The sequence below is a fragment of the Arvicola amphibius genome, chromosome 6, assembly GCF_903992535.2.
Source record: "Arvicola amphibius chromosome 6, mArvAmp1.2, whole genome shotgun sequence".
In the NCBI taxonomy this organism is placed as follows: Eukaryota; Metazoa; Chordata; class Mammalia; order Rodentia; family Cricetidae; genus Arvicola; species Arvicola amphibius.
In genome coordinates this window covers 142,331,682-142,351,610 of record NC_052052.2, presented here as the reverse complement: position 1 = coordinate 142,351,610, position 19,929 = coordinate 142,331,682, and positions in this window count along the sequence as shown.

The following is a 19,929-nucleotide window of genomic DNA, read 5'->3' as shown; positions in this document are numbered from 1 at the left end:
TTTAACTACACGTGAAAGAACCTTGCAAAGCTTAAGCAACTTCTGCTATAGAAGCTCCATTTCAAGTTCAATTTTTTTTCCTTTGGTCTTTTTCTGACCGGGTCCTCTTTGCATCCCAGGCTAACTTGGGTTAGGCTAGTCTCAGACATGTCTTCCTGTCTAACTAGAGGCATGCACCATCATGGGATCGACTTCTCTCTTTCTCCCTCTCCTCTTCCTCCCTCCAGTCCCATTTTTCTCCTTTATGCTTCCTCCCCTACCCATCTCTCCTTTCCTTTGAGTTTCTGGTAACCCAAGCCAGCCTCTAACTAGCTAAGTGTGTGTGTTTGGGGGGGTGGGGGATTGAGGCTTGGAACGTGTGTTGATGACCTTGAATTCCCGATTCTCCAGACTCCACCAGCCAGCAACACCACACAGGCTTCCCCATTTTATGTTCAGCTCCCCAAATTCCCTAGTTAATTTCCTGTAAATAACTCTCCTGTTCTGGTGCTAGGGGAAGTGACCCTAGGGCACTAGGGCGCAATGCTCTACCTAAGCCTGTGTCTCCAGTGCACTTCTTGGTACTTCACTGTGTAAAAGACAGTATTTCTTCCTGGCCCTGTTTTTTTTTCATGATTCATTAAGATATTGGGGCCCTTAATCCTAGCATGGTGCTTGCCTTTAATAGCAGCAAGCAGGAGACAGAGGTAGACAAGTCTCTGTGAGTTCAAGGCCAGCCAGCCTGGTGTACATAGGGAGTTCCAGGCCAGTCAGGGCTACACAGTAAGACCATGTAAAAGAAAAAAAAATAGATCAATTGTAGTAAGGAGCTGCGGGCTGTGTTCCTGCCACCCAGCTCCAGGCCGCCTGGCTAGCTTATGCTCCGAAATAACAACACACAAACTGTATTCATTTAAACACTGCCTGGCCCATTAGTTCCAGCCTCTTATTATCTATTCTCACATCTTGATTAACCCATTTCTAATAATCTGTGTAGCACCATGAAGTGGTATCTTACCGGGAAAGATTCAGCATGTCTGACCTGGTGGCTGGCTTCATGGTGACTGTCCCAGAGAGGAGAGGCATGACGATTGCCCAAGGCGTCTGCCTCACTCCTAGCATCCTGTTCTGTCTACTCCACCCACCTAAATCCTGCCCTATCAAATGGGCCAAGGCAGTTTCTTTATTAACCAATGAGAGTCCTCCATCAATCAATCAAATTAGTTAATTTTAAAATGCTATGACTGGGAGTATGAAGTGTGACTTAGTGCTAGAGTGACACCTACCCAGCATATCCTGATGACGCCCTGCTGCTACTCCCAGACCACCACACATGACTCTTGTTAGATAGATACCTAGGTACGTAGGTAGGTAGGTAGATAGATAGATAGATAGATAGATAGATAGATAGATAGATAGATGATAAATAAATAGATGTAGTAATGAGAGTGACAGAGCAGGCACAGCTTTTTGTGGAATAGCCCTCTGACAGGAGGGAAGTTTTTTTGTGCTATGGTCTCCAACTTCTTGGCTCAAGCAATCTTCTTGTCTTAACAAGGAGCTGGAACTATCAGCTTGAGCCACCTGCCACCACACTCAGTATCACAAAGCTTTTGAGTGGAAGAACCAGCAAGACTAGGTGACAATGGCCATGTGAGACAAGGAAAGGCCAATTGAAAACATTCAGAGTTAACCTTGCTGGGGCAGCTGTGAGAATAGATGTTGCTGTTGTGAGAAACAGGGACATTAGAGTTAGAAGAAAAACAAGGTTTGGGAGGGGAACAGGGATGAAAAAAAATGATGGTTTCTGTTTTGGATCTACCCTTTATGTTTGTTTCTGTTTGAGGTGAGATGTTTGGTTTCTGTAACTTTGCCTTCTTCCCTTAAAGCCAGTTTCAGTCGGACAGTGGTTGTACATGCCTTTAATCCCAGCACTTGGGGGACAGAGGCAGATGGATCTCTGTGAGTTCAAGGCCAGCCTGGTCTACAGAGTGAGTTCCAGGACAGGCCCCCAAAGCTACAGAAAAACCCTGTCTCTACAAACAAACAAGTAAACAAAAAGTCAGTTTCAGTAGAGAAAGAGAGGAGGGAGGGAGAAAGAACGTGAGACTAGCCCAGACACCCAGCTGTGAATCCAGCACAAGATCTAGGTACATTTATCCATGTGTACCTCAGAAGTCTAAGAACAGGCAAATAAATTGTAGCTGATCTTAAAGGAACTGGTGTCATGGTGAGGAGGACCCCTGGAGGCTCTTCTGCCTGGAGTGCCAATCTCATTCTGGCTGGCTGCAGGTGTAGATACACTTGGGGAGCCAGACTTAATGGACTACACTTCTGTGTTCCTAAGCGGGAGTGCTCACTCTGAGAATCAAACCTTCCTGATGGGCCTGTCAGACCAGAATCACAGGTCCCCCATTCTGGACTAGGCCAGCTTGGCTTCCTCAGGAAAACACCCAAGCAAAGGCTTGATGTCTCAGAACAGCTGCTTTCTGCAGCCTCCTGCTCAATCACTAGAGTCTTAAAGTCCGGCTCCTGGGGCTGCTGAGATGGCGCAGCAGGCAAGAGTGCTCGCTGCTAATCCTGACTAATTAAGTTCAATCCCCGGGATCCACACATCCACATGGTAGAAGGCGAGACCAGATTCCTGTAAGTTCTTTGTCTCTTTGTCTGTCTGTCTTGTGCGCGCGCGCGTGCGCGCACACACACACACACACACACACACACACACACACACACTGGATGAATAAATATTATTTAAAAAAAAAAGTAAAATCCTACTCAAGGATTAGCAATCAAAGGGTTCTCTGCCATATGAGAACCTATCTAAAAAAGAATTTTAAAAAATCCTACTAAAAGTCGGGCGGTGGTGGCGCACGCCTTTAATCCCAGCACTCGGGAGGCAGAGGCAGGTAGATCTCTGAGTTCGAGGCCAGCCTGGTCTACAAGAGCTAGTTCCAGGACAGACTCTAGAAACTACAGGGAAACCCTGTCTCGAAAAACAAAACAAAACAAAACAACAAAAAAAAAACCTACTAAAATTGGCGGCTACAGTTACCTGCTGGGAGTTGAGAGGGGGGCAGCTAGAGAAAGTCCCAAAAGAAGGGTCATTGCAGGGTGGTAAATACTGACCTTGGCTCCTCTCCAAGTTGGCGACAGAAGAGCAGCTTGGGATGGAGCCATGTGGCCTCTGCAGCTCTCAGCAAACTTCTGAAATGGCAGCCATGTGACATCCTCGGCTCTGACAATGACATAGAAACTCCTTGACTGGGGCTATAGAGATGGCTCAGCGGTTAAGAGCACTGACTGCTCTTCCAGAGGACCCGGGTTCAATTCCCAGCACCCACATGGCAGCTTACAACTGTCTGAAAATGCAGTTCCACGAGATCTGACACCTTCACACCAATGTACATAAAGTTAAATAAATCATTAAAAAAAATTTAAAAAAAAGACATTCCTTGACTGTCTCGTTTTAAGCAGCTTTGGTGTCTTGGCTTCAAGCTAGCTTAGCAGAATTGAAGCACTGCTCAAACATTAAATTCACCTGAGAATAACTTTAAGTTGGGAATTGATGGAACTGGAGACATCTGCCTGGAGTCAAGGAAGGACCCTTGTTTTATGTTTTTGTTTGTTTTTCATTATTGGGGATTGAACTTATACCTTTAAATTTGTACGTGCTAATTAAGTACTGTATTCTGAGTAACGCACTCAACCTGTGGACTTCTGAAGCAAGGTCTCATATATAGCCCAAGCTACCCTCCAGCTCACTCTATAACCAAGGATGACATTGAACTTTTCTCCTTACCCTAACCTTCTCGTCCTGAAACCTCCACATCCTGATTGTGTTCAATACCTCACACGGTTTAAAGCTGTAGAAAAATGAACCACTGGCGTGCTAGGCAAACACACTACCAACTGAACCACATCCCAGGCCAACCCTTTGGTTCTTTGAGGTAGGGTCTCATTGTGTAGCCCAGGCTAGCTTCAAACTTCCTGTCTTCCTGTTTTAGCCACCAAAGTGCTGGATCACAGGCATGTGTCCCCACCTGGCCCTTTTGTTATTCTTTTCTGAATGCCAACAGCCAGCCAGGCACCTGGGAGAACACTCTGTAAGGCTCCTCTTTATCCGTGCCTCTCCCTGGCAGCTGCCTTCCATTCTTTCCAGTGAAGAAAGACTGCTCTTGGAACCCTGAGAATCTGGTTGTATGATCTGGTGGCTTGCCTGCCAAGGTGGCTGCTGCAGATGACAATTCCTGGGGACAGGTGCAGCCTATTTGCTTTGCTCTTCAATCTGGGCCTGTGACTTGCCTTTACCCACAGAACCTATGGAAGTGACTTTCTGAGGCCCGCACACCCAGGCGTTAGGTCAGCTTCGGATTCCCTCTGCAGCTAGCTGCTGTGTGAAGAAGTCCTGGCAGGTTTAGCAGGTCACAAGAGGCCTCAGGAGAGAGCAGAGCCACGGACTGGGACTGCGGTCGTCCTCAGCCACAGAAAATTGAGCAGGGGCCTTAATGAATAGCCTTACCCCAGGCGCCCAAGCTTATCAGCACCGTGTGGGGGAAGGAGAGCCATTCCTGCCCCAGTTGCAAAATCATGAACAGTAAATGGTGGCTGTTGCTTTAAGCCACTGAGTTTCTGCGTGGCTACACAGTGATCCAGTCCTTACTTTCCTTGTGTGGTTATTTAGTTTAAAAACAACAGTCTTTTCAAATTTAGTGTTTGTGTGCGTGTGCACTCGGGTGCACGCATGCATGCCACAGGGTGCTTGTGGAAGTCAGAGAAAAACCTGCGAGAGGTGGCTCTCTCATTCTACCAACTGGGTCCTGGGAATCGAACTCGGGTCATCAACCTGGGCAGCAAGCACCTTTACACACTGAGCCATTTCACCTGCCCATTTTCCCACCTGCTGCTGGGCTTTCAACCCAGGGCCTCACACACACTTTGTGAGCACTCCACTACTGAGATACCCCTCCAGCCCCCAGTATTTTTGATTTTTTTTTTTTTTTTGAAATATCGTCTCTAATGAAATAGTTCACCGTGGCCAGGAACTCACTTTGTCATTATGGGTGCCTTTAGCAAGTGACAGTCCTCCATTAACTCAGCCTACCATCGTGCCCGGCTCAGTCCTCACTTCTGTGGTTGTTTTTGTTTCGTTTTACAGTGATGGAGATAGAACCTAAGGCTTTATACACGCTGGCCAAGTGTAAATGTTCTGTCAGCAAGACAGAACATCCTCCACCCTCAAACACATTCCGAATTGTGTGCCTGTGTCTTTGAGACAGGGTCTCTGTATAGTCCTGTCTGGCCTTGAATTCAAAGAGCTCGGACTCCCTCTGCTGAAATTAAAGGTGTGCCCCACCTTTAAAAAATGTTTTTATTTTTGGATTATTTTAAAATATATTTTGATCACATTCATTCCACTCCCTAGCTCCTCTCAGGTTCTCTAATCTCTAGCTTTTACTCGTGGTTTTGATCATTCATACTCTACTCTTACCTCTCAGTTCCATCTGAGGCTTTGGCAAGGTCTGTGTCATCTCAGCCTGAAACTGGCTATGCACATGAGGCTGGCCTCAAACTCATTGATATCAGCTTACCACTGGCTCCAGGGTAGTGAGAATAAAGGCATATACCATCACATCCAGACCCATTTCATTGAGACAGGGTTTCCCTGTGTAGAACTTGCTCTGTAGACCAGGCTGGCCTTGAACACACAGAGATCCGCTGCTCTCTGCCTCCCTAGTGCTGGAATCAAAGGTGTGTGCCACCATGCCAGGCTCGGGTAATCTTTACAGTATCCTGTGCATCTGTTTATTTATCAACTATTTGGGTAAAGTCATCCTCTAGCAACCTGCATGTTCTCCAACAAACTACCTATGGAAAGGACTAAGGAAAGACTTCCAGAGATAGCTACTGTGGAACCATTTAGTGGGAGGAAATGTTTTAGATTTGGGAAATAGACACTGTTATTCTAACACCAGACTCCTGGCTGTCAGGGTGTCAGCAAGGAACCACCTAAACTCCAGTGGTGGCCCGCGCAGGTGATCTCAGCGCCTGGGAAGTGGAGACTGGGTGGTGGCTCAGGAGTTGGTCTCTAAAACCTTTAGTAAAAAGGGGAAAGATCCAGAAGAACAGACAAGGCAGGAAGGCTAAAGCAAACTGGTTGGTCTGGGTCTGTTTCTACGTATTTAATTTTGCTTTGTTTCTCAATTTGCTGTCCCTAAACTTTCCCTTCCGTAAGGTCAGGATATTTGGGACCTCTAAGGACTTCCTCATTCCAACACAATTCTTTGAATTTTTCCTTCAAATGCAAATAAAGGCACTTACCATTTGGATAGCAGTGATTAAAGAGAGGAAGGCAGTTTCTCGAAGCTCCTACAACTTCCCATTTTCTGAGTGTGGGTTCAGTCTTTTAAAGGCTAATGGCTCTGAGATCTGGGTGGGTGATGGAGAAGATGCTAACTGAATTCCCCAACAGCAAATAAAAGGAACCAAATGATAGACTATCAAATCCCACGTGAGTTGACATTGCACAGCTCTTTATAGTGAAATGTTAAGTACTTAATATTTTATTTTCATTGAGGGTCAGCATGCAATGTACCTCACAGCTATTTGTTCTCGGAACAAATGCGCATATGCTTATTAGATTTAACAATCCACGGCTCACAGTTAGTCAAGGGGTCAGGCCAAGCCTGACTCTCTGGAATGAATAAACCTCATTTGCACTCGTGGCGACAAAAACACTAGTTCTCAAACCAAAAGTGAGAGTGGAGGGCCAGTGGGAAATGGTAATTGGAAAATGCCGACTCGGTCTCCGCCCCTCCCCCATTTCCTTTCCCGGCATCTATCTTTCTGGGTGAGGAGTACTTCTTTCCCTTCCTATGTTTTCAGGCTAGTGGCATGTGCTTTTAATTTTTAAAATGTACTTTGTTAGCCCAGGTTAGCAAACGAGAACTCCGTGTGCTCCTCCCACCTCCGCCTAAAACGCTGAGAGGGTGAACTTCCTCCAGCTCGCCCCTTTGCTCCCATCTTCCTCCTCATCTCCTCACCCACTTCTCTCGGCAACTCTTGTATTGAGTCGCGCACCTCTACAACACGCTAGACAGGTTTTCTCGGAAAAGGCAGCCATATTGGCGCATGTCTGTATGACTCGGGAGGCGAAAGTGATGGGATCAGGGATACAGTAAGTTCAAGACCGGGGTAGGCTAGATGCGACCCTGTCTGAAAAAGCAAAACAAACCAGAGAAAGAACGGTTTCTGATCCAAGTGCTGAATCACCAGTGCAGTGGGGGTGTAAGAGCACGACACACTTGACAAACAGCCACACCTCCTCCGCCCTCCCAGCCACCTTGTTCTAGCCCTTTTCCGGGGATGTGGGGTGGAAATTCTGGGCCTGAGCTCTTCCCCAGTCGATGGAATGCTTCATCACCGCTGTCGCCCCTGGTGAAGGGAAGGGCGAAGACTCGTCTTCACTAATACGACGTGACTGTAATTCCTCACCCTCTGGCTATTATTAATCGTGATTCATTTCTTGAAAGAGGGAATAAAGGTTTGTACACTCTCAAAGCACAACTAAACTGGAAGGATTTCAGGTTTGGGCGTGTGAGGGCCTTCCCCTATCCAGGGCCGTTTTCCAAGGGAAATGAGTGTATTCTCTGGGGGCAAGAAGTCTGCCTCTAGCCAAGGAAACAGTTAGACTGTCCTCTTAGGGCAAGGTCTTCATCATCATGAGGATATATTCATTTGCCCTTCCAATGGCTTGCTATTGACAGCCTGGACGAAGTTAATCGTACACAGTGAGACTCCACTTCACCCTTTTTCTCCCGCTGTAGACAAAAAAAGACAACCTTCTTAACTGCCATGGGCTGTATTCCTAGCTAGTCCTGTGCCAGCCAGGAAGTATTTAAGTATTATTTAGCTTTGTTGATCAGTGATCTCTGGGCTCTCCTATCTAAAAGTTTAGAATCTCTCTCTACCTCTCCCTCCTTGTCTCTCTCTCTCTCTCTCTCTCTCTCTCTCTCTCTCTCTCTCTGAGATAAAAGAAGAATGACTAGGCAGTTTGCTGAGAGGTAGAACATTTGGTTAGCATCAGTGAAGTTATACATTCAGTGGGGTAGGGTTGTGGGGGGGCAAAACTAACAGGATTACGGGTTTACATGATCTTGCTCAAGGTCACTGCTATTCTACGCCTTTGACCTGAGAACTGGGGCTGGGGTCCAGGCTCATGGATTGAGTTCTCTGAGCCTGAGCTGTATACGGGTTTGGGAAAAGAGCACAAATGGCCCTTGAACTCAAATAAGGAGTGTGGAACTCAGCTGAGCACAGTGGCACACCCCTATAATGCTAACACTCAGGAAGCAGAGACGAGGAATCACTGAAAGTTTGAGGCTTGTCAGGGTTGTCTCAATAAAATCAAAAGGATCTGGAAAGATGGTTTAGCAGTTAAGCCAAACTCATCTTCCACGAGACCCTTGTTTCTCGGCACTCACATTGGTTGGCTCTTAACTTTCAACTCTGGCTCCTGGGGATCCACCTTCCTCTTCTGGCCTCTGAAGGCACCAACACAGACACACAGAAGCATATAATTTAAAAAATAAAATAAATAAAATAATAAAATTGCCAGTGCATGCCTTTAGGGAAGAAAGAGGCGATGATGTGGTGGAACAAGCCTGTCATCCCAAGCTTGGGAGATGTAAAGGTGTTTGGGTCAGGAATTCAAGGCCAGCCTCAGCTACTCCTTGTCTCAAAAAGACAAAGCAAACAAAGACCCTCCAAACTTTTTTTGGGGGGGGTGGGGATGTCAAGATGTTTGTTTGTGTAGCCCTGGCTATCCTGGAACTAGCTCTGTAGACCAGGCTGTCCTCAAACTCAAGAGATCCGCCTGCGTCTTCCTCCTGAATGCATGTGCCACCACTGCCCAGCTCCTCCAAATCTTTAAAAAGACTAATTTTGAACAATCACAAGACCTGGATTCAAATTAAATATTTGCTTGGGTGTAGGGGTTAATTTTTGTGTGTATAGATGTTTTGTACTTGCCTGGTGCCTGCAGGTCAGAAGAGGGTACTGGATCTCCTAAACTGGTGTTATAAACAGTTGTGAGCTGTTATGTGGGTTCTAGGAATTGAACCCGGAGCCTCTAGAAGAGCATCCAGTGTACTCTTACTAGAAGAACCATCCCTCCAGGCCTGTGTTTGCCATTTTTAAAATACCATGTTAGGCAAGCTGTCTTAGTTTGGTTTGTGATCTCGTTGGTGCAGGAAATGGCAGTTGGCTTTGTGTGTGCTATGTCCAGTCTGCTGTTCCTCTCGGCTATTTACCTTTTCCCCTTCCTTCCTTCCTTCCTTCCTTCCTTCTTTCTTTCTTTCTTTCTTTCTTTCTTTCTTTCTTTCTTTCTTTCATCTTTTAGGACAAGTAAGCAGAATTTTACTAATAAGTATAGTAAGAAGCCTCGGATAGAAAGATTAATCTTAGTGATTAAAGTGTGGTATGCTCTTTCAGAGGACCCAAGATTCTTAGAACCTATATCTTCAGCTCATAAACATCCGCACAGACACAAATAGACGTAATCTTAAAGAGAAAAGCACATGCCTGTAACCCCGCCGGCAGGGTCAGCTATTCAGGGTCCTCTGAAGGGGCGCTAACCTGCAAGACATGGGCTGAAGAAGAGGAAGGAAACCAAGCAAGATTCTATTGTCAAGGTCTCCGTTTATTGGGGTGAAAGTTACAGCTTATATACCCTTGAATGGGGTGGAGGTAGGGGTAGGCAGGAACTCTGCCGGGGTAACTGAAGGTCATCAGCCAGCACCTGGTGTAAGCCTAAGCATGTGATTTATTAACATTGGAGTAAGGGGTGGGTTCCGTTAACAGATGTGATCCATTAGCATTGGAGTAAGGGGTGGGTTCCGTTAAGGGATAGCTCTCAAGATAGTTTGGGATGAGGGGTGGGATCTCCGTAAACATCCTTAGGGCAGTGACCTCTGCAATCCCTGTAAGGACGATGATCCCTGACAAATCTATCCTTAGGAAAATGGTCCCTGACACATGCCTTCAATCCCAACACTTGGGAAGCAGAGACAGCATGATCTCTGTGAGGCTAACCTGGTCTACATATCAAGTACAAATCAGGACTACACAGAGAGACCCTGTCCTGACAAAAACAAAGCAACATACATACAAACGCCGGAAGGAACAGAAAGAAAAAGAAAAGCAGAAGTCAGATATGGTGACCCATGTTTACAATCCCAGAGCACTAGAGGCAGAAGCAGGTCCCTGCAAATTCAAGGCCAACCTGGGCTATGCTTCCAGAATCTATTTCAAACAGTAATAACAAAAACAATCACCCCCACCCACAGAGGGAAAACCAGTAAAGAAAGAAAAGAAAGGTAAATCCCACCATAAAGGTAAAGGAAGGAAAGCCCCACAATGCACACAATGTGTCCACTGTTGTCAACAGGCTGTAGTTGCACTGCACCAGAGTCCTGAACAGGATGTGAACATTGGACTCCCCATTGCAAACAAAGCCTTCATCTACTCTTCATCTACCTGTTTCATAAAGAGCCGGCTTGAATGCAAGTAAATATTCTGACAAGGAGCGAGTCCGAAGCAATAACCTGAAGTTAGCTGGCACTTAGTCTGAGAGGCTCGCCATGTGCACGTTTTCATCAGCACACGGGAACACTTTTGCTGGCTTCCTATCTGCCTGGCTAAGAACTCTCTCCCCTTATGAGTGCTCCTGTGGGCCTGTCCTCCTACTGACCCGATAGTTCAAGGAGGAGGCAGATGCTCAGCGGCTGCTCAGCCCTCTGGCTATACGTTGAGCCTCAGAGAGACAAGCAGGTACATGGTTTTCTGCTGAGTTACAAATAGGGAAACATTACCAAGGAACCTGGCTCGTATGTGCTGTGTGGTGTGGCTCTATGGGCTTGTCTGCCCATGATTTGGCTCCAAGGAAATTGCGAGTGCTATTAAGCATTCATTATTCTGTCTCATGGTAATTTTATTTAGGTCCTTGATATATAAGTACTAGATCTGACCAGGTGCGGTGGCCCACACCTTTAGGTCCAGCTCTCAGGAGACAGAGGTGTATCACTGTGTGTTAGAAGCCAGCCTGGTCTGCACCGTGAGTTCCAGGACAGCCAGGCCTACATATTGAGACCCTGTCATGAGAAAACAAAAAACAATCAAACAAGCAAAAAGAAGTGCTCGTTCTAGCTCTCAAGGAGAATAGCAGTCCTACTTAAGGATAATTTACTGTGTACCAGGCACCATGACAGCGCTTACGGGCACGTGCACTTTGGCCAGCTTTGGGAATGAGTAGGATTGTTTCCATTGCATTTAGGTGAAGCGCGATTAATTAAAAACTCAGGGAGAAAAATTGGGGTTCAATCCGAAGACCTGAAAAGCAAAGCAGCTAGCCACTGGCTTTTACCTCAACCTCAGTCTGAAGTGGTGATCCTGCTCTGAGAGCTGTCTTCTTCCCGTTTCATATGCCTGTAATGGTCTGCTCTCTCCCTTTAAGAGACAAGCCACCCCTACCCACCCACCCCCACTGTGATCTTCAGCTTCCAGCCTGAGTCCTTTCTCTTTTCTGTCTCTCCCCTGAAGAGGCAGCTTCTGCCTCTCTCCATTCTCCCCACTTCTCCCCTTTCCCCCCCTCTGTGTCTCTCTCTGCTCTTCTCCCTTTTCCCTTTACCCCCTCTCCCCTTCCCTTCCATAACCCACTAAATAAATATCCAAACTCGCTCTGCATGGCATGCCTATCCATGTCTCTGTCTCTTGCCCACCGCATGGCTCCTGGCCTGGGACCAGCCACCTTCGGAGACCTGCAGCATGGTCTCATGGCATACCCATCTGTCTCTCCTCATGGGACTGGCTGCCCCATCGAGGTTTCTCACCCACCACGCAGCAGCTCCCCTGCTTGGGACTCATGGCCTGTTGCAGCCACTGCTCAGTCCCTGCCTGGGACTGGCTGCTTAGGAGAGCCACTTAGGAGACCTGCAGCATGGTCTCATGGCTTGCTCCAGCATTTTTACTTTCATCATTACAAAGCCTCCCTGGGGCTGGGATTAAAGGCATCTACCACTACTGCCTGGTTTCTGTGGCAAGATAGTGCAGTTACTGGGATTAAAGGTGTGTGTCACCACTGCCCGGTCTGTAAGGCTGACCAGTGGGGCTGTTTGTACTCTCCAATCTTCAAGCAAACTTTATTTATTAAAATACAATTGAAATGCCACTATATCTAGGGGCCAGTGAGTATCTGCACTGTTTTAAGATCACACAGCTAGGCCCGGTGTGATGGCATACGCCTTGAATCCCAGCACTTGGGAGAGGCAGGTGAATCTGTGAGTTCAATGCAAACATAGTCTATAAAGGAAGTTCATTCTAAATTACCCTTCATAGTTCCATTCTGAAATAGCCTTCCCTTTTTATTTTGTTGCTGTTCTTTTGTTTGGTTTTTTGAGACAGGGTTTCTCCGTGTAACCTTGGCTCTCCTGGAACTTGCTCTGTAGACCGCGCTGGCCCCAAACTCACAGAGATCCACCTGCCTCTGCCTGGTGGGATTAGAGGCGTGCGCCACCACCGCCTGGTTTCCTTTTTAATTTTCATTCTGATTTCCTAACTAGCCTTTTAAGACAAAATTTAAGAGAAAATTAGTCAGCTAGGCTAACCTCGTCTACAATGCAAGTTCCAGGACAGCCTGGCCCGGGCTGTCACAGAGAAAGCCTGTCTCGAAAAACCAAATGTAAATAAGTAAGAAATAACCAAGGTTCTTTCCAGGCTCCATAGGATCCCGACAGCAGGGCAAGCTGGGATGGGAGATTAAACTGCAGCTAGCAGGACAAAGGAATCCCTCATATGTGTAGACTTTAGAAGGGCAAGGTCTCTGAGGTGAGCGGGTAGAGGTCTCTGAGTTTAGCAGATTAGTGAAGGTACTAAATAGACTACAAGTTGCTAATTGAGAAAGTGAATCTCCTCTTACCTTTCAGACTTTTATCAGCTAAGAGTTTAGCAGCTACAGGAACGTGCGAGATAGACTGTCAGCAGTGTTTGTTACTACCGGGATATGCAGAAGTCCTTCCTTCTCTTCCTTACATACATATGTGCCCTATGGAGAAGTGGTATTATTATTGTTGTAATTCGGGGCTCCAGCAGACCCTATTTCCTTTTCTGGGCTCAGTTGTAGAGAGGAACAGACATGGTCAGTGAAAAAGGCATTAGCTGAGCGCACACTTGTAGGAGTGTGCACCTTTGTACCTTCAGAAGGGGTTGACTTTCCTTACGCCTTCTCCGAATTGCATCTAAAAGTGCAGCTCCAGCATGGTGGCTTATACCTATAATCCCAGTATTGAGGAAACAGAGGCAGAAGGTTCAGAAGTTCAAGGTCAAACTGGGCTAGAGGCCCTGTCTCAGAAAAATGGAACAGTTCAAACCCTTTTGTGGGTCTCTCCTGCTGCTGGGAGCTGTTAATCTACTTTTTATCTTGTGTGGGTGTGTAACTTGTTCATTTGTTTTGTTCTTTTGAGTCAAAGTTTCTCTGTGTAGCCCTGGATGTCCTACAACTTGCTTTATAGACTAGGCTGACCTCAAACTCAGAGATCTTTTGCCGCTGCCCTTTAAGTGCTTGGATTAAAGGGTTGCTGCCATAGCTGGCAGACTAACTATGCTTTTTTTTTCTAACTCTACTTCTTAACAAAACTTTGTTTGCCACATGAAGACAGTAAGAGGCCTTCTTGTGCAGATGGCAGAGAAGGCAGCAGAGAAACCTGATTCCCTAGAGTGTCACAAGCTTTGGGCTGCCCAAATCCTGGTCTCAATCCCTCCCCTCCCCTAAGTACTGCTTAGGTGACTAAGCAGAATTCCTACCAGGTGCTGGTCTCTTTTATCTTAAGGGTTGAAGATGCCCTTGGCCAGGGGACCTCAATCTTGCTTATCTTCCCCAATGCCTAGGAGCTAGAAATTCCTTCTCAGCAGGGCTGAGCAGAAACTGATTGGATCTAGGATGGCTGGCTGATACCTCCAAGTTCATTGTATTTCATCTGCATGCTAATTGTCACTCCTTTGCCATATCAGCTCAGGATTGTCACGCTGTGGTGCTGACTTCAAAGGACCATAAAAGGAATGAAAAGAGGTGATATCAAACTCCTCCCAATACTCAACCCCGCCCCCAGACATGAATATCCCTCTCTTTTATTGCTCTGAATGCCCCTCATTTCTTTTTCTCTTTTCTAAGTTGCTGACCTCCCAAGCACTGAGAAGTTGATTGCAACCCCTTTCACCCTCCCCACCTCACCCCCCAGTGTTTGAGACAGGGTCACAAAACTCATTATGTAGAAATAACTGGCCTTTAAGCTCCATAGTAGCTGGAGGATGACTTTGAACTCCTGATTTTTCTGCCGCCATCTCTCAAGGGCTGAGGTTGTTATAGGTGTGCGCTCCTCTGCTCACCCGCTGCCAATATTCTGTTTGGGTGATCTGCTTTAGCATAAAAAGCAATACACAACTTTGTCCTCTTGACTGTTTCTTGAGACAGGATCTCATGGAGTCTAAGTTAGATTGCAATCCTCCTGCCTTCGCTTCCCAAGTGCTAGGATTACAAGAGCATGTCACGGTGCCTGCTTTTAAGCAGTGCTGGTGATCTAACCTAGGGCTTCATGCAGGGGTGCTTGGGAATCACCCCATCCACTGAGCATTTCCATGGCCTCTCCATCCTGGTAGGAAGCTGGCTTTTGTCAACATCACCACCACCTTACCCATTCTTATAACTTCTGCTCATTGCTCTCTGTTTCTGGCCTTTCAGTCCTCAAATCTCTTCCCCACAAAGCAGCCAGCCAGATATGTATGTATGTATGTATATATATATATATATATATATATATATATATATATATATATATTCCTCCTAATAGAATTAACAGACACACACTTCTTCAGTCTCACTATTGCCCTAGATACGCTTCCTGTCCTAACAGCCTGGCTTTTGATTTCCACAGTGCTTGAGGTGTGCAGCCCCAGGTGGCCTGAAAGTCAATTTATACAGACGAGGCCACCTCCTGTGCACACCTCCTGAGCACACCCCCCTCTTGTACACAGCCCCTCCTGTGCTTACTTGGAAAGGAAATTCTGCTTCTAGACTGTGGATTCCTCCAAAGCTGCAAAAAGTAGGGAGCTGGAAGTGGAGGATCAATAGTTATACCAGGAGGTCTTCAGGAAGATAATGTTTTGACTTGCTTCAGGCTTCTCTAAAAGGCCTAGGGACAAGTATTTCTCTCTCTCTCTCTCTCTCTCTCTCTCTCTCTCTCTCTCTGCCTTTCTCTCTCTTGAGACAGGGTTTCTCTGTACCTTTGGAGCCTTCCTGGAACTCGCTTTGTAGACCAGGCTGTTCTCGAACTCACAGAGATCTGCCTGTCTCTGGCTCCTGAGTGCTGGGATTAAAGGCATGTGCCACCACCTGGTTTCTTGTATGCTGCCAATCACCCACTGATGTATCCTTCCTTTTTTCCTTTCTTCCTCTTTTCAGTCAGGGTCTCCGGTAGCTCCTGTTGGCTCTAAATTTTAGATACTCTTCCTTGGTTTATGTACTTCTAGGGTTATAAGCACGCGTCACTGTGAACAGCTCTTTCTGTCCTTTGACCCCTGTATTTTTTTTAAACAATGTCTCATATATTCTAGGCAGTTCTTGAACTTGAAACATACTGATAGCCAAGTGAACTTGAACTTCTGACCCCTGCCTTCACCTCCTGAGATTACAGATGCATGCCACCATGCATGATTGGTGTAATGTTAAGGACTGAACCCAAGACCTTTGAAATGTTAGACAAGCGTTCTAGCCACTAGCTACCTCCCCAAACTCTAGCTTTTCCTCTCTTGATCTCTACTTTTCCCTGGATTCATTCCCATTACCTGTGTTCAAGTTTTTAATTCAGATTCTATCCCTAGCTCAGGGGCCCTACGGTGACTTCTTCTCCACTTAGAGTTACTCACCAGCATGCCGACCAAGAACCTTCCCCCATGCCCACTCCAGCTTCTAGCATTCTCACAACCCTTCTGCCACGGGACGGGGGATGGGCACAATGAGACCCTCCTACTTGGTTTCCTATTGTTTTTTAAAAAATATTTATTTATTTATTATGTATACAATATTCTGTCTGTGTGTATGCCTGCAGGCCAGAAGAGAGCACCAGACCCCATTACAGATGGCTGTGAGCCACCATGTGGTTGCTGGGAATTGAACTCAGGACCTTTGGAAGAGCAGGCAATGCTCTTAACCTCTGAGCCATCTCTCCAGCCCCTGGTTTCCTATTGTTTTATTGTCATCATTTTGTTTGTAGACAGAGTCCCATACAATCCCCAGGGACCTGGAATTCACGATACAGCCAGGGTTGATCTCAAGTGCTAGGATTATTGTCAGGGACCATTTTCCTAAGGATAGATTTGTCAGGGACCATCGTCCTTACAGGGATTGCAGAGGTCACTGCCCTAAGGATGTTTACGGAGATCCCACCCCTCATCCCAAACTATCTTGAGAGCTATCCCTTAAAAGAACCCACCCCTTACTCCAATGCTAATGGATCACATCTGTTAACGGAACCCACCCCTTACTCCAATGTTAATGAATCACATGCTTAGGCTTACACCAGGTGCTGGCTGACGACCTTCAGTTACCCCGGCAGAGTTCCTGCCTACCCCTACCTCCACCCCATTCAAGGGTATATAAGCTGTAACGTTCACCCCAATAAAGGGAGACCTTGACAATAGAATCTTGCTTGGTATCCATTCCTCTTCTTCAGCCCATGTCTTGCAGGTTAGCGCCCCTTCAGAGGACCCTGAATAGCTGACCCTGCCGGCGGGGTTACAGATTATGAGGTCTTCCTGCTTTTATTAACAGAACATAAACAAACAAGTAAATAAATACTCAAAAACCAGGCCAGCTTGTAGATTCCAGCTAGGAATTATCCTGCCAGGGCACCAAGATGACAGCATTTATTAGCCATCTCCTGGAAGCCATGGTTCAGTTTTGGGGTGTGCGGAGAATAAAGGAAGAAGGGCAAGTGGTTAGACCTCCCTCCCACCTCCTTCCTTCTCTCCAGAGATTTTTCTAAGACAATTAGGAGAGACTCATCCAATTAGAACTGTGTTGTTGTTGTTCTCCTTTGCTTGTTTTGAGACAGCCTCACTGTGTAGCCCAGACTAGCCTTAGCTTTAAGATCTTTCTGCTTCCCAGGGTGTGAGAGCGCACACCCTCAGTCCTAGGAGGTAGAGGCAGGCAGATCTCTGAGTTCAAGGCCACCCTGGTGTGTACAGAGCAAGTTCCAGGTCAGGACCACACAGAAAAATCTTGTCTCAAAAATAAATAAGTAAATAAAAATTTTAAAAAAGTAAAAATAAAATTCTTTCTGCTTTTATCTCTTGAGTGCTGGTTTGAGGCAAAACGTGGTTTTACTTTTTAAAACTTATTTATTTTTTAAATCGTGTGTGTGTGTGTGTGTGTGTGTGTGTAGGTCTGTATACGTAAGTGCAAGCCAGAGGTGTCAGTCAGATCCCCCAGAAGCCGGAATTGCAAGAGGTTGTGAGCTGACTGATGTGTGTGCTGGGAATTGAATTCAGATCCTCTGCCAGAGCAGTCCAAGCTCTTAACTGCCGAGCTGTCTCTCCAGTCCTCACTGGCAATGTTCCTGTGCTAGCCCCAACTCCATCCCTTCTAGAGGTCCCCAGAGGTTCCCTTTCCCACCTTAGCATCGTGTCACATCAGCGTCTTTCCAGTCCTAAGTTACAGATGGCGCTCCAGCTCTCACGGGATCCATTAGGTTGACACACACCCCTGGACTTCGTAGATTTCCTCCTTCCATCAGCGATGTATTTTCTTTTCCTAATTAGTTTTTCTAATTTTAATCCCTCGTTGTTAAAATGGTCCCCCGTGGAATATTTGGAAAATATAGAAAAATGTGAAGATGCCAACAGACATACCCTAATTCTGTTGGGGGGCTAGTTGGCAATTAGCAGGCTTGAAGGTCATCAAGGATGGAGCCTTCCTTCATAATCGACTGCTCCCCCTCCCACACCCGTCCTAGCAAGTAGACTAATTGTAAGGAAGGAGAAAGTATCTCTATCTCTTAGAGTTTGAGATACCATGTAAAAAAAAAAAAAGAGAGAGAGAGAAAACAGTGTGACTGAGAGGTTTAAGACACCTCTCAGAATGGTGGCTAAGGCCTTTAATCTTAGCACTGGAAACAGAGGCAGATGGATCTCTGTGAGCTACAGCTGGCCAACCTGGTCTACAAAACAAATTCTAGTTCAGCCAGCACTACCTATTGAAACTGTCAAAAGAAAACAGGGGTGGGGGTGGGGTGGGTGGCAGGGGGAGTAGTGGTTCACACCTACCTTTAATCCCGCCATTCTGGGAAACAGAGGCAGGCAGATCTCTGTGAGTTTGAGGCCTGCCTGGTTTATATAGTGAGTTGCAAGACAACCAGGGCTACAGAGAGCCTGTCTCAAAACAAGCAAACAAAAATTGTGTATGTGTATAGACGGAAGTTTCTGTCCTGCCTGGTCCCGCAGCCATTCAGTCCCAAAGACACACACAGAGGCTTATATTAATTATAAACTGTTTGGCTGATTGGCTCAAGCTTATTATTAACTAGCTCTTATAACTTAAATTAACCCATAATTTTTATCTATGTTTAGCCACGTGGCTTGGTACTTTTTCTTAGTGAGGCATTTCATCTTGTTTCCTCTGCATCTGGCTGACGACTGACTCTCTGCCTTTCCTCTTCCCAGAATTCTCCCAGTCTGGTCACCCCACCTACACTTCCTATCTGGCTACTAGCAAATCAGTATTTTATTAAACCAAAATGAGTGACAAATCTTTACAGTGTATAAGAGCATTATCCCACAACGTGTGTGTGTGTATATGAGTCTGTGTGTGTTTGAGTGTGTGTGTGTGTGTGTGTGTGTGTGTGTGTCAAATGTCTAAAGAGTGGAAGAGGGTATTGGATCCCCCGGAGTTGAAGTTACAGGCAATTATGGACTGATCTTCTTAGTCTTCTACAAGCCCAGAAAGTACTCTTAACTGTTGAACTTTCTCCCTCCCTCCCTCCCTCCCTCCCTCCCTCCCTCCCTCCCTCCCCCTCCTTCCCTCCCTCCCTCCCTCCCTCCCTCTCTCTCTCTCTCTCTCTCTCTCTCTCTCTCTCTCTCTCTCTGTGTGTGTGTGTGTGTGTGTGTGTGTGTGTATTGGTCATTATGAAACTCATTAAATTACTCAGACTGGCTTTGAACTTGTGATCCTCTTGCCTCAACCTTTAGAACTGTTGTGATTATGGATCTGCGCTACCATGGCTACCTGGGTTTCACTATTTGTCATCATTATCTCATGGAAGTTATTTCTCTTAGCATTTCTTGGAAACTCCTTGTTTAGAACAGAGAGTTCTTAATACAGAAGTCATGTCACACACACACACACACACACACACACACACACACACATACACACACACCCCTTCTACCCATAACTAACAGAATCCAGACTGTAAGGGATGGAGTTACCCTAACTACATATAAGAAAGTACCTAAGTCCTCACTTTCCCTGAAACCTCTCTTGCTACCAATTTCCTTTAAAAGTCTTTAGCAATTCGTGACTTCAAAAGCCGAAGGCACAAATACATAATATAAGCACACAGTTTGAATGTCAAATTTTTTTTGAAATTCTAGTTTGATTTCAAGTAATTAAATTTTCACTCATTTTTAAAAATAACTGATTACTATTGAAATGCAATCAAAAATTAAAAATAAGGGCAAGAGATTTCTAAATGCAGCTCACTCAAGAAAATAGTCCATTTGAGCTTAGAAATCACAGTGCATTAAAGCCACAGTGGTAGCTATGTTGTTGATTTATTTCCTTTTATTTTTTATTTATTTTTTTTGAGATAGGCTTACGTAGCCCAGGCTGGCCTTGAACTCCTG